General features: G+C 43.6%; 1 protein-coding gene across 12 annotated transcripts in view; it reads left to right on the top strand.

Moving 5' to 3' along the window:
• TULP3 (TUB like protein 3) overlaps window positions 1–13,482 on the top strand; it is a 203,006-nt gene that overhangs the window by 43,830 nt on the left and 145,694 nt on the right. The gene's annotated exons all lie outside the window — the stretch shown is intronic.

Raw genomic sequence — 13,482 nt, 5'->3', positions numbered from 1 at the left:
TACAGCACCGGCGATTCTCTCTGCAGGCTGCTCCGCTGCTGTAATTAAGTCAAGGTGAGACTGGGAGACCAGGGGGGAACATGCAGGCCTTTGGAGGGGGGGCAGGCATTCGGGGGAAGGGGGCCCTGGTGTAGAAGTACACAGAGGGAGGGAAGGGGAGTTCAAAGAGACATGCATATGCCGGACGGGGGTGGGAAGAAATAATGGGTCTAAAAACAGAGGAGAGGAAGATAGATTGTGGACAATGGGATTTAGAGAGGGAAGGAGCAGAAAGGGAGAGAAGTTGGACACAAAGGATGATGTGGAGGGGTGGGGGATAAAGATACTGGATAGGAGGGTAGTTGGGAAGAGAAAGGAAGAACTCATAGACCTTCGGGTGGTGGGGAAGGAGGGAGAGATGCTGGATGAAAGGGTAGTTGAGAAAAGAAGAGATGTTGGATCTGGGGATGGTGGGGTCCATCGCTGCAGCTGCAGGGTTGGAGATGAAAAAAAGGAAAGATGCCAGACCTCCGTGGGAGGGGAGGGAAGGACAGAGATGGAAGATGGATGGTTAGCAAGAAGAAAGAAGGAGATCCTGGCAAGCGAGTTATCAGAAGACAACCAGAGCCTGGGACCAAAATGATTTGAATAATAACCAGACAACACAAGGTAGAAAAAATAATGTTATTTTCTGTTTTGTGATTACAAAATGTCAGATTTGAAATGTGTATCTTGCCAGAGCTGGTGTTAGACCGCAAACGTGAGCTAGGATTTAACAGAGAGAGGAAAAGTCTTTTTGTTTGTTTATTTTGTTTACACCACAGTGCCAGTGTGAGTAGGAGAGGGCAAAGGGGGTAAAGAGGCTATAAAAGGTGTGACGAGGCTATAAAATAAACCCACCAGGATGTTTGGAAAAAAAAACACCTAATTGGGCAAGAAAATCGAATCGAAAAATCATTGCAATAGGCTGAATCAAATCAAAAATTTTTTCCTGAATCGGGCAGCACTAGCAGAGAGTATTAGATGTCATCTTATATATAGGGGTAAGGCATTCCAGAGCTTTGGTACAATAAATAAAATGTTGAGTTTCTGGTGGCCTCCTAGTAAGCCTTGGGAAGGAGGGGGGAGATGGACCATACGATTGGCATCTAGGGAGGGAAGAAATCTTTGTATGTAGGGAAAGATAAGAGGGAATTCTCTGGTGAAGTGCATTATGAGCTAAATAGATCATCTTAAATTGAAAAAAAGGTAACCAATGAATGTGCTTCAGAGGGGGAGTACAATGATCACGAGGACCTGCATTACAGAAAAGCCTGGCTACAGTTTTTTGCAGGATCTGGAGACATTTCAGTTCTGTTTGTATAAGACCTGAGTGGATGATGATGCAGTAGTCAGTGTGGGTCATGACAAGGATAGGAAGAAGGGTACGCAGGGCTGAGTTGTCATGGATATTCTTCAGTGGTCTCAGTCAACGGAGGGCTAGGAATCCTGACTTGATTACATCTGACACATTGGTATGAAATGTAAGGGTCCTATCCAGGTAGCCTCTAAGTATTTGAAACAGTCTACTATCTTTACTGGTGAATCACAGAGGACTGGGGATAAGGTTTTTTTTAAATTTATATCACGTTTCTAAAATGTTATGATGTAATTTTTAATGCAGTGACATGGGGCTTTTTGGCATGCCAACTGACATGCTAGCTCTTTCACCACTTCACTAATCTCTGAATCAGCTCCATGCTTTTGTTCAAAAACCCGGCTGCTTAGTCAACCTTGTGATACTATTTTCCTTAACTGTTGAATTTGCTTCTTGCAACAGCTTATATGTTCATTTTATGTCTGTCTTCTTGCACTCTCTAGCCTGTTGTCTTGCTGCTCCATCCTTCCACTGATGTAAAATGGGTACAAGTGGATAGGTTTTTTTTTAAAAAATTCTATCAAAAAATACAAGGCTAGGGGACACCTGATGAAATTACAGAGATATACTTTGAAAACCAATAGGGCCAAATTTGTTTTCACTCAAAGGAATAGTTAAGCTCTGGAATGCGTTGCCAGAGGATGTGGTAAGAGCAATTAATGTAACTGGTTTTATAAAAGGTTTGGACATGTTCCTTGAAGAAAAGTCCATAACTGCTATTGAGAGAGACATAGTGGAAGCCACTGCTTGCCCTGGATCAGTAACATGGAATTGTGCTACTATTTGGGGGGTTTTCCAGGTACTTGTGACCTGGACCGTGAAGACAGGATACTGGGCTAGATGGACCATTTGGTTTGACCCAATAAAGGCTATTCTTATGTTCTTTTTTTATCATTAAATTTTTATTGAGTATAAAGCATATAACAAATATAAACTCAGTCACAAAGATGGATACTCAGGATTCCCAACATCCAGTACCACTAAATATAAAACCAGCCAAAGACAAAACCCCACTCCCTACAACCCCATGTACTAATACTCCCTACAACCCCATGTACTAATACTAGTGCTCCCTGAATATTACATAGTCCAACATGTACATCCCCCCACATCCCATATGATAGTCCACTCCAAAAACTCCACCCTCCACCCCTCTCCCCATGCACAAGCACTGAAACTGCAGTCCAGTTCAGGATCAATTGCCAGTCTTTTCGATAATGCTCATAATGACTTTTTCCTTAGCAACAGCAGCAGATGAATCCAGAGACTAGTGGGATAGCACACATCTACCAGCAGGTGGAGATAGAGAACTGATTTGCAGGTTCTCCTCATGGATGTAACGTCTCTTGGCCAATTAGTATGCTCTATCTCCAGCAGGCGCATAGGTTTCACGTCCTCTAGCTCCTGGCTTCATCGATGGAAAAATGCTATTAACTCCTGTTGTTTCTTACTTCAGTTGAGTTTGGGGTATCTGTGCCCCCTTAGGTCCCTTCCCCTACTCTTCCCCCTGTTGGCCTAGGGGTTTGTTGGGTCTCTGTATGATTTTCTTATTTCCCTTGGAAAAAAAAAAGAGAGACCGATCTTGGGTAAAGCAGTGCTATACTGTCATTCCCTGTACAACTGCAACTATCAACGTTCCAAAACCTGCATTCATTAGATGGGTGTGTTTTCATTTTTAAGTTTTTTGCTATCGGGGTTATTTTAACCGTGCTTTCATGCTTTGGGGTGTTTTTTTCTAGACGGCAGTGTTGGTTGCGCTGTGGAGCGCGGTGAACTCTGATTTATTCGGCTGGCAGCACTGTTGGGACTGTTGAGAACTTCAGCAGGGCTCTGGAGAATGTGTTGTTTTCTGCACAGCTGAAGCGCGTTCAGTTTGTCTTTCCCTCACTGCATCTTCTTTCCCTTTGCAAGCCTCTTCTTCGTGTGTATGTGGGGGAGGGGGAGGGGCTCGCTGACACAGGGATTGGATTTTCAGCGTGTTGAAAGTTAGCAGAGGTGCAGGAAGCATCGCATACCTACAGTTCAACACTTGTCTTTGCCTTTTTATCCTGACTTCGTGCCTTGGTTACCCGTAGAGTTGGTGCTCTGGGGTTGTCAGCCTTCTCAGCCTGTATTCAGTTTCGGGGATGAACGGACTCAGGCATCTTACCGGCTCTGGGCCTAGGCAGTGTCAGCTGGGGACTATGCGACACAGGATGGTATCCTCAGTGGAGGGCAACCCCTGGCAGAGGTAGATATTTCTCTTGCTCCCTTTTCTGGGGCCTTGGAAGTGGTGCATTGGCAAGAGCTAGCTTTAGGGGAGGTCTGGTGGAGGGGGGCCGGATGTTCCCACAGCGCTCAGGCTATTTGGTAGAGAGGAGTTGACCTCTTTTGTTTTAAGTCATTACAAAGACTTTACAAAGGCTTATTATTCTTATATCTGGAATGCAGTCTTCAGCGGCTCCTACCCTCTCATAGCTGGTACTTGAAAGCCCCTGAGGTATTTCTGGTTCGCAATGCCAGGTGGGAGCTTATTGGCTCAGTGGTCCATACCAGACGTGGATCTCTGGGTGGTGGAAGCAATGGGCCAGTTGTATCCAGTAGCTTAGGACGAGCAGGATATCTTTTCAGCTGCCTAAGGTGAATGCTCGGGTGGCTGCGGTTACTGAGTACACCACTTTACCTGTGGAGGGAGGTGTGACGCTGAAGGGCATTCAGGATAGGAGGCTGGAGTCCTTGAAATTATTGTTTGTGGTTGCAACTTTGACTTTACAGGCTGTTGTGTGTATGTGACTTGTGCTGTGTGTATGAGACTCGTGCTGGACTTCAGAAGATTCAGCTGATTTCATATGAGACTGGCATATCTGGCGGATGCCTTGTAGGTGGTCATTCGTGCGTCGGCTGATCAAATGCCTCTCCCAGTGGTCTCTGGGAGATCATGGAGGCTTCACTACTGGGTGGCGGAGGCTGCTTCAAAACTGTGTGTGGTACAGCGACCTTTGGAGAGTTGCTGGTTATTTGGAGAGGAATTGGAGAAATTCATTTGGGATTTTGGAGATTCCAAAACTCAATGATGCTGGAGCTCAAACCTGAGAGTTCATTTTAAGACTCCTCCCTATAACCGCTTCAGGGTCACTGAGCGGTGTAGACCCAATGGAGCTTCTTATGGTTCCTCTTACGATGCTGCGTACCTTTCTGAACTGATATTTTCGCAGGAGAGTTCTTTGCATCCCTCCAAATGCGGCTGCCTCCTAGGCTGTGCATATCCCATGAGTAAGGGGTCCTGGCTCCCTCCGTCGATTCTAATTGGAGGGGAGGGAGCGGCTATATTCCTTCCTGGTAGAGTGGGCCCAGAGAACATCAGATCAGTGGGTGTTGGAGGTTATTTGAAACAGTTCCAAGTTGGAATTCTCCTCTCCCATTGCAGATTCTTCTTGGGTTCCCTGGGTTCCAGGACGGACAAGGCGGAGTTAGTATGAAACACCCTTGTTTCCTTCTGGAACTAGAGGCGGTAGTCCCTGTTCCTCAAGGAAGCATACTTGCACATTCTCTTCAGACCGCCGCTGCAACTCTATCATTGGTTGTCTGTTCTAGCACAGCATTTTCTCTTTCAAACATGGTCTTTTGGCCTCGCCACGGCTACTCTCATTTTCCAAGGTGATAATGATAGTGATGGCTTTCTTTGGAGACATGAGATGGGATCTGGGTGCTCCCATACTTGGGAGATTTGATTGAGTTGGGCATCTCAGGAGGGTCTGCAGGTAAACCAAAGGGTGTTCTCTCTTCCCCTAGCTCTGGGTTGAGTCCTAGATTGCCCCAGACATTCTCTGATTCCCTTTCTTCTTCTTCGGTCAAGAGTTTGGGATTATGTTTGAGTTCTCAGCTCCATGTTGGTGTCTCTGGAGGTAATGCCAGGGGCATGCTTTCACCTGAGACTTTTGTAGTGGTTTCTCCTAGCCTGATAGTGGTCAGTGTCTCAGGATTTCAGTCGTCTCTTCATTGCTCTCATCGACCTCTATCACCATGTCTTGGTGACTCCTCGGTTGCACTCTGTTTATGAGAATGCCTCGCACGTCTCCTGACTGGTTGGTGTTCTCCATAGATGCCTGCCTGTCAGGAGGGGGGCTCAGAGTCTCCAACCCTCAGCGTCGGGTACCTGGACTCCGGGGAAGGCTCATCGGTCCTTTCACCGACTGGAGTTGTGAGCGATTCGGTTAACTCTGTTGGCATTCCAGACCCGGATCCTGGGGGAGCCAGCCTAGGGGGTTGTCAGATGGTGTCACGGAGGTGTCTTACATCGACTGATAGGGTGACATGAGGAGCACTCAGCTGTCTTTCTGGTCGCCATTGTCTCGGCACAGCGTACATAGAAGCTTCAGGCTCTTTCGTGCAGGGAACCTTTTCTCCGTATGCAGGTGGTGTTCTCTGTACTGTACCTTCCTTTCTGCCGAAGGTGGTTTCGTCCTTTCATGTCAACCAGGAGGTTCAGTTGTCTGTATTTCATTCCACAGGTTCGGAGCACAGAAATCAGATCTTACGCAAATTGGATGTCCGGAGAGTCTTGCTCCATTATTTGGAGAGGACTAATGATTTCAGGCTGTTTGGTAACTTTTTTTTCCTGACTGCTACACCTCACCATGGTTGGCCAGTGTCCAGGATTCGAATGGCCATTTCCGCAACTTACATCACCAATGGTAAGCTGCCACCGATTTCGCTTAAAGCACACTTGACTAGAAGTGTGGCTGTGTTGTAGGCGGAGTCATGCACGATTCCTCCTGATGAAATTTGCAGGGCTGCTACTTGGTCCTCTCTTCATACTTTTACCCGGTTTTGCGGAAGGGATGTGGTGGCTCATTCTGATGTCGCTTTTGGGACCTCGGTATTGAGGGCAGGCTCTTCTGTCCCTCCCTAGCTGCTACCATTGCTTTGGTACATCACTTAGCACAGTGTTCTTCAATCTTTTTATACCTGTTGACCAGCAGAAATAAAAATTATGTTGTGGACTGGCAAACTATTAATACTGAAATAAAAAACTGTTTCTGCCCTGTCCCTACAAGCTCAATCCCCACACACCATCTGATCCCATCCACACAAGCCTCAGTTATGATTTTATATTGAATGTATTTTATTAAAGTATTAAAAAAAAACCAATATTCTGTACAATAGTCATTTTATAAATACAAATAATATGGAGCAAGGATCAACAAAACCCCTGGCTCCCCTCCCCTTCACATATATCTCCTTTACTATCAAGAAAACTGAATAAGCCAAATTATTACAGAATGCTACACAGAAATATCATGTTAACAGAATACCGCAGTCACATATGACAGGAATAGTGTTAGGGGAATGCAACTAGGGCAACTTCCCCTGGTCAGAGAAAGCCCTAAGCCAGCTGGAAGCTAAAGAAGCACTGCCTAGGCTTTGCAGTCCCCAGTTATGTCTAACACCAGCTCTAACAGGATACATATTTCAAATCTGATATATTCTAATGACAAAATAGAAATAAAATTATTTTTTTCTACCTTTTGTCGTCTCCGGTTTCTGCTTTCATCTTTTCACTCTTCCTTCCAGCATCTGCTCTCTCTGTCTCTTCAATCCAGCATCTGCCCCTTCCATCCATTGTCTGCCCTCTCCCCCTTCCATATGGTATCGACCTTCATTCTAAGCTCCTCTCCCCTTTCCATCCAGCCTGCACCCCCCCCTCTCTCCTTTTTACATGATTCATTCCAGTTTCACTGCTCTCTTCATTTTTCTCTCTCCTACACCAGATCTAGTATCTTTGTCCCTCTCTCCTTATTTCTCTGCTGACCCCCTTTCCAGCATCAATCTCTCTCTACTTTCTCATTCCTGTCTCTTCCCTTTCCCTCATCTGATCTCTCCATTCCACCCTGACCCCTTCCCCTCCTCTAATCTCCCTACCAGTTGTTTCCGTCTTTTTTTCCTCCTCCCCTGGTCAGCAATACCCCTTCTCCCTTCCCTCCTCCCACTATCCAACATTAACTATCTTTCTTTTCCTTTCCCTCCTCCCCTCCCAGCAGCATCTCTCCTTCTCCCTCCCTCCAGGTCCAGTAGCATCTCTCCCTTTATCCACCAGCTTCCCAGCTTCCAACAGTGGCTTCCTCCCCTTCCCTCCGCTCTCCTCCCAGCAGCGATTCACTAAGGCAGCCTTGGGCCCTTTGATAGGTCGCTCCACCTCGGAGGAAAGAGGAAGTTGCATCATCAAAGGCAGGCTGCGACTCGGCAAAAGCCCCAAGGCTGCCGAAGTGAATCGCTGCTGCAGGCAAATACTGAGAGCTGCTGGGAGGAGAGGAAGCTACTGTCAGAGGCTCTTGCTGGCCCTGCACAGACCGTCAGGAATTTTGTGCACCGATCTCGCAGGCCCTGTGCGGACCGGTAGGAATTTTCTGCGGACTAGCACCGGTCCACAGACCGGCGGTTGAAGAACATTGACCCAGCATATGGAATCCAGAAGGGACATAATAGAATGGAAGATTAGGTTTCTACCTTTGATAATCTTTCTGTTAGCCCTGTAAGATTCCACACAACCCCCCCTTCTCTGTATATACTCAGTTGTTTGGAATAGCCTACTCTTCTGCCTCGGTTATTCTCCTTATATGCTTGAAGATTTTCTAGCCAGTTGTCATATCCTGTGGGGAGTTTTCTGTGAGTATAGGCATTACCGAATGCTTTTTCGTGGGTTTCTTGTTGCACCCAGCCGGTTAATTCTATATTGTTCCTCAATGTTTTTCTGAGTTTCCTTTGTGCCTGTTTATTACTTGTTCATGTTTTGCAGAGCAGCCCAGTTCAAGACTTTGTTTGTGTTGTTGGGGGGATCTCCCCGTACCCCCTTGTCATGGATTTGTTCAGATATGTTACTTGGCTTTGGGACTTAACTGGATATATTTTATAGCTCTCGGGCTAATGGGGTGGAGGACATGCTCAGAAAAGTGTTGGATTTCTGCAACTCCTGGATTGTGGATTGGGATTGAACACCTAGTGTATCGAATCCTACAGGGACTAACAGAAAGAAGATTATCGAAGGTATAATAAACCTAATCTTCCATTCTAATGTGTTTGACAACATTATCCATATCTGTATTCTGTAAGCATTCTGATAAATGTTTAAAATTTTCTGAGGAGCTGGATAGAGTGGAGTTTCAATTCAAATAAAAATTCTGCTTTGGACTATTCCAGGGGTGTCAAAGTCCCCCCTTGAGGGCCACAATGCAGTTGGGTTTTCAGGATTTCTCCAATGAATATGCATGAGATCTATTAGCATACAATGAAAGCAGTGCATGCAAATAGATCTCATTTATGTTCATTGGGGAAATCCTGAAAACCCGACTGGATTGCGGCCCTCAAGGAGGGACTTTGACACCCCTGGACTATTCGGTGCTGTTTCTGCCACCTTCCTAGTTTTATTATTTCATCATTTCATCAAGTTTATTATAAATTTGATTAATCGCTTATTCAAAATTCTAAGCGATGAACACATCAGTAAAATTAAGGGGGCAACAAAACAAACAAAGAACTAAACCTTACGAAACGTATTGAAGACTAACTTTACAAACATATTAAAACAAGAGGAAAGAAATACAAATTGTTGATAGGAGAGAAGACAATTATAGTAAAAAAAACAATAGGAAGGGAGAGAACAATGAACCTCAGAGAAGTTATGGAGTTGGAATGAAACTCCTAGTCAGGTTTTCTAATTATCAAATGCATCCCTAAAAAGAAAGCTTTTTTGTTTGCTCTTAAATTTATCCAAATTGTTTTCTTCCCTTAAGTAAATAGGGAGGGAATTCCATGCATTTGGTGGTACTGTCTTATAGATTTTACCCTCCAACTGTGTGACATTTTGACTTCATGGATATTTACAGAACATTACTGCTTCATTAATTTAGATGTTTGTTGGATACAAAAATCCTATAATATAAAACAGGCCCATTTTAGGAAATTTTACTGGCTAAATTTAAATGATTGATGAGCAATTTTCATTAGGGTACTCAAAATATTAAACCTTGAATCTCATGTACTGACATAATGTATCTTTATTGTAACCCACCTGCACCCCATGTACTGACAAAACGTATCTTTATTGTAACCCATGTACTGACTAAATGTATCTTTATGGTAACCCACCTGTATCCCTTACACTGACAAAATGCACCTTGATAGTAAACCACTTGTATTGTAACCCACTTTCATCCCATGTACTGACAAAATATATCTTTATTGTAACCCACTTGCATCCCATGAACTGACAAAATGTATCTTTATTGTAAACCACTTCGAACTTCGCGGTATATAAGAAATAAATTAATAAATTATTATAAATATTCATGGCTATAGAAGACCCTATTTCGCCAGGCTCTGATGGGTATGGACCAGAGTTCTTGTTGCCACGGTACTGCAGCGGGTTTATCAGGAACAGCTAGGCAGGGGAGATCTGAGGAGATATCAAAACAGGGTGTATGGAGGAATGAGTAGCCTAGAGTGGCTTGACACGCATGGCGATTGGACGTGCTGACTGAGCTCTCTCCTGCAACAGTGATTATATTTACAAAATTTGCATGCTTACTGAGCTTAACAACAGCAGATAACAAGATCCATCGCTCCTGATTACTTTGAAGAATGTTTGCAACAAAAAATAGTAAAGCGGATTTGCTATCTTCCCCCCTTCCGAGTGGTAAGAGGCCTAAGCATGATCCTTCATCTCCCGATAAAATGGCATGCAGCTCCTGATTGGATAAGGCCCGACTTAGTGCAGGAAGAGGCGGTTGGAGCGTACCGCAAATGATTTCCTGTACTAGCGGCGCTCTGGCTGCCCTCTTGCTGCCCTCTCCCGCTGTCCTCTTCAGGCTCCCCCATGAAAAACTGTATTCGCGTTTTTTTGAGATTCGCGGGGGTTCCTGGAATGGAACCCCTGCGAATATCAGGGGAGTACTGTATACCCACTACTCGCCACCCATAACACCTATGCCAGATTAGATTATTTTTTGATTTCAGCTGGATTATCCTCCATATTCAGTAATTCCATTATTCATTCAATTCTGCTTTCAGATCATGCTCCCACTTCCATTTTTCTTAAATTCTCTGACATCACATTGCCTAACTGTCATTGGAGACTTAATTTACTTTTAATTGATGAGGAAATAGCTGAGAAAATCTGCTCCTTTACAGAGGAATTTTTTCTAATTAATCACTCAGGTCTGGGTCTGTCACCTTGCATAATTTGGGAGTTCTTATAAGGCATCACTCAGAGGCGAAGTAATAAGTCTAATGGCTTGGAAAAAGAAGCAATCCTTTAAACAGTTAAGAGATTTAGGGCTCCTTTTATCAAGCTGCGCTAGCGGGGTTAATGCACGCGACTTCATCACGCGCTAACCCCTGTGCTGGCCAAAAACTACCACCTGCTCAAGAGGAGGTGGTAGCGGCTAGCGTGTCTGGCGGTTTAGTGCGCTCTATTACACGGCTAGCGCAGCTTGATAAAAGGAGCCCTTAGAATCAAATATCAAATATACAGAAACCCAATACATGATTGATCCAAATAATCAGCTAATAAAATCTCAACTCATCAAGTTGAAGTATGAGTATAATTCCTTATCGTCAAAAAATGCAAGAAACCTCTAAAAATGAACATTCAATATTAAAAACAGGTTTCTACTACACAACTTAAAAGTTATGTCTATATTGAGAGGAAAGGTCTCAGAAATCCTGCTCTATTCAATGAATGAACATTGGAATAGCAAATGCAGGTTGGATTCTCGTTCATCGACCAAAACCTCTCGCTCATTCATTTAAATCATCTGTATTATTATATTGTGCTCAATAAATAAATATCAGCAAAAAAGTGCACTTATCTTAAAAACTTCTTCTAAAGTGCTTTAGTGCAATGTGCGGTATGCAGTAAAGTATTTGCCTGACGGGGCCCGTTTTACCAATCAATAATGGCTTCCTCAGGGGTCTTTAATGGAAACTGAAACATAAAATCAAAGTCTCCATTATAATCCTGATAACTTTTAAATTGTACAAAACTTAAACAGTGTAGTACTCACTGTTAGCAGCTATAGCATTGACTTCCAAAAAATGGTGCCGGTGAATTTAGGACGCCAGACATGTGCATTAAGAACAATGGCAACTTTGTCAACAACAGATCTGATTGGATAAATCTCACTCTCCATTCAAGAGCAATGAGACATTGTCAGATTTGCCCAAAGCATGCAAAAAATACAAAAGATCAAAGAAGTAAAGAATGCAAAACAACTTGAATACTCAGAAAAATGTTTTCCACCCGATGTTGATATTCAATCCATTCGGTGTCAATGAGTGTAATTTTGAAAATCCATCTTGCCTCACGCTGTAGCAATTTTTTTTGACGATCACCTCCTCTGATATTTTTAGGTTCTTTATGTATACACAAACATTTGAGTTGACTGAATTGATGGTTCATTTGTTTACAGTGTTCAACTATCGGGGCTGTGACAATGCCCCATTTGAGACTTGATTTATGTTCACTAATTCTAATGCGAAACGCTTTAATAGATTTTCCAACGTAAATTTTTGGACACAGACATAAGATGACATAAATGATGTAGTTTGAATCACATGTCAAAAACTGTTTGATGTTATAAATTTTATTGTCAACTGGATTTTGAAACTCCTTCCTCTGTATGGTTAAATCGCAAATGTTGCCTTTGCCACATCTAAAGAAACCACATGGGAGAGTCTTGTGGTCATCCCTGGTCTTCATGTTGAACACAGCTGGGCACAAAATGTCTTTCAAATTTCTCTCTCTCGTAAAGGCCATCCTTAAAGCAGTGTCTTGAAACAACAGATTTATCTGGAGAATCTTCCAAGTTTTCTTGCATCCGCCGTATATCGCATTACGTAAGTGAAGTCCTTGTCCTCATCGACATTATTCTTGTTATGTCCATACATTAACAAGTCTCGATTTACATACTTTGCACATTTGAATGCACGCCGAACAACTGAATCAGGATATCTCTGAGTCTTCAATTTCTGTAATAGTTCTTTTGCTTGGGCTTTGAACATTTTCAATGTGGAGCAATTTCTTTTTAAACGTAAAAATTGTGAAAATGGGAGACTGTCCCTCAATTTGACTAGATGACAACTCTTATAATTCAATAGTGTATTCTGATCCATAGGTTTAATGTGAATGTCAGTTTCAAAATGATCAGACACTTGCCTGATGTTCAAATCTAAAAAAGAAATTGCCTCACAAGAGCTGTTCATGGTGAACTGTATGCATTCATTACATGAGTTTAACCAATTAAAGAACAGCAATAATTCAGCATCTGTTCCTTTCCAGAGTGCAAAAACGTCATCAATAAAACGGAACCATTTGAATAATTTACCACCAAAACGGGAATGATGTAACCACTCAGCCTCAAATCTGGCCATAAAAAGATTGGCTATGGAAGGAGCAAAAGTAGCTCCCATGGCCACCCCAGATTTTTGTTTGTAAAACTGTCCATCGTACATGAAAAAATTTTCAGTCATTGCCAATCTGGCCAATGTGAGCAAAAATTCAGATGGAATCATAGTCGGTCTTATACGTGCATCCAATATTCGTTTAATTGTCAACAACACCTCCTAGAAGGCCTTGAGCATGCACAGATGCTCAAAGCCCAGTACAAGCAACAGGGAGGATCTTCGGGCACCGGCACTGGCATGTCCTGTGCGTTGGTGCTGGTTCCAGTGCCAGAGTGGGGTAAGCAATTATGTTTGGGTGGGTAGGTGAGTGGGGGATGCTGGATTGTAGCGGGGGGGGGATGCTGGATCGCGGGGGTGTGTGTGGAGCAGCGCAGGTGGCCTCGGTTGTGGGGGGTAAAGTGGAGCAGTGCCGGTGGCCTCGGGGGGGGGGGGAGGTGGAACGAATCAAGCGAGTTTCCCTTACTTCCTATAGGGAAACTCGCTTTGATACATGAGTAAATTGGTTTACGAACATACTTCTGGAACAAATTATACTCGTAAACCAAGGTTCCACTGTATATCCAAAAATGATATGATTCAAATTGAATTCTGTTGGTCTGATGACCCAGTTAAATAATTGGGCATCTCCATTCATAAAAATAATCACT

The sequence above is a fragment of the Geotrypetes seraphini genome, chromosome 7 (genome assembly GCF_902459505.1).
Source record: "Geotrypetes seraphini chromosome 7, aGeoSer1.1, whole genome shotgun sequence".
Lineage (NCBI taxonomy): Eukaryota > Metazoa > Chordata > Amphibia > Gymnophiona > Dermophiidae > Geotrypetes > Geotrypetes seraphini.
Note: the sequence above shows the minus strand (reverse complement) of the source record. Positions and strands in the feature narration are given on the sequence as shown.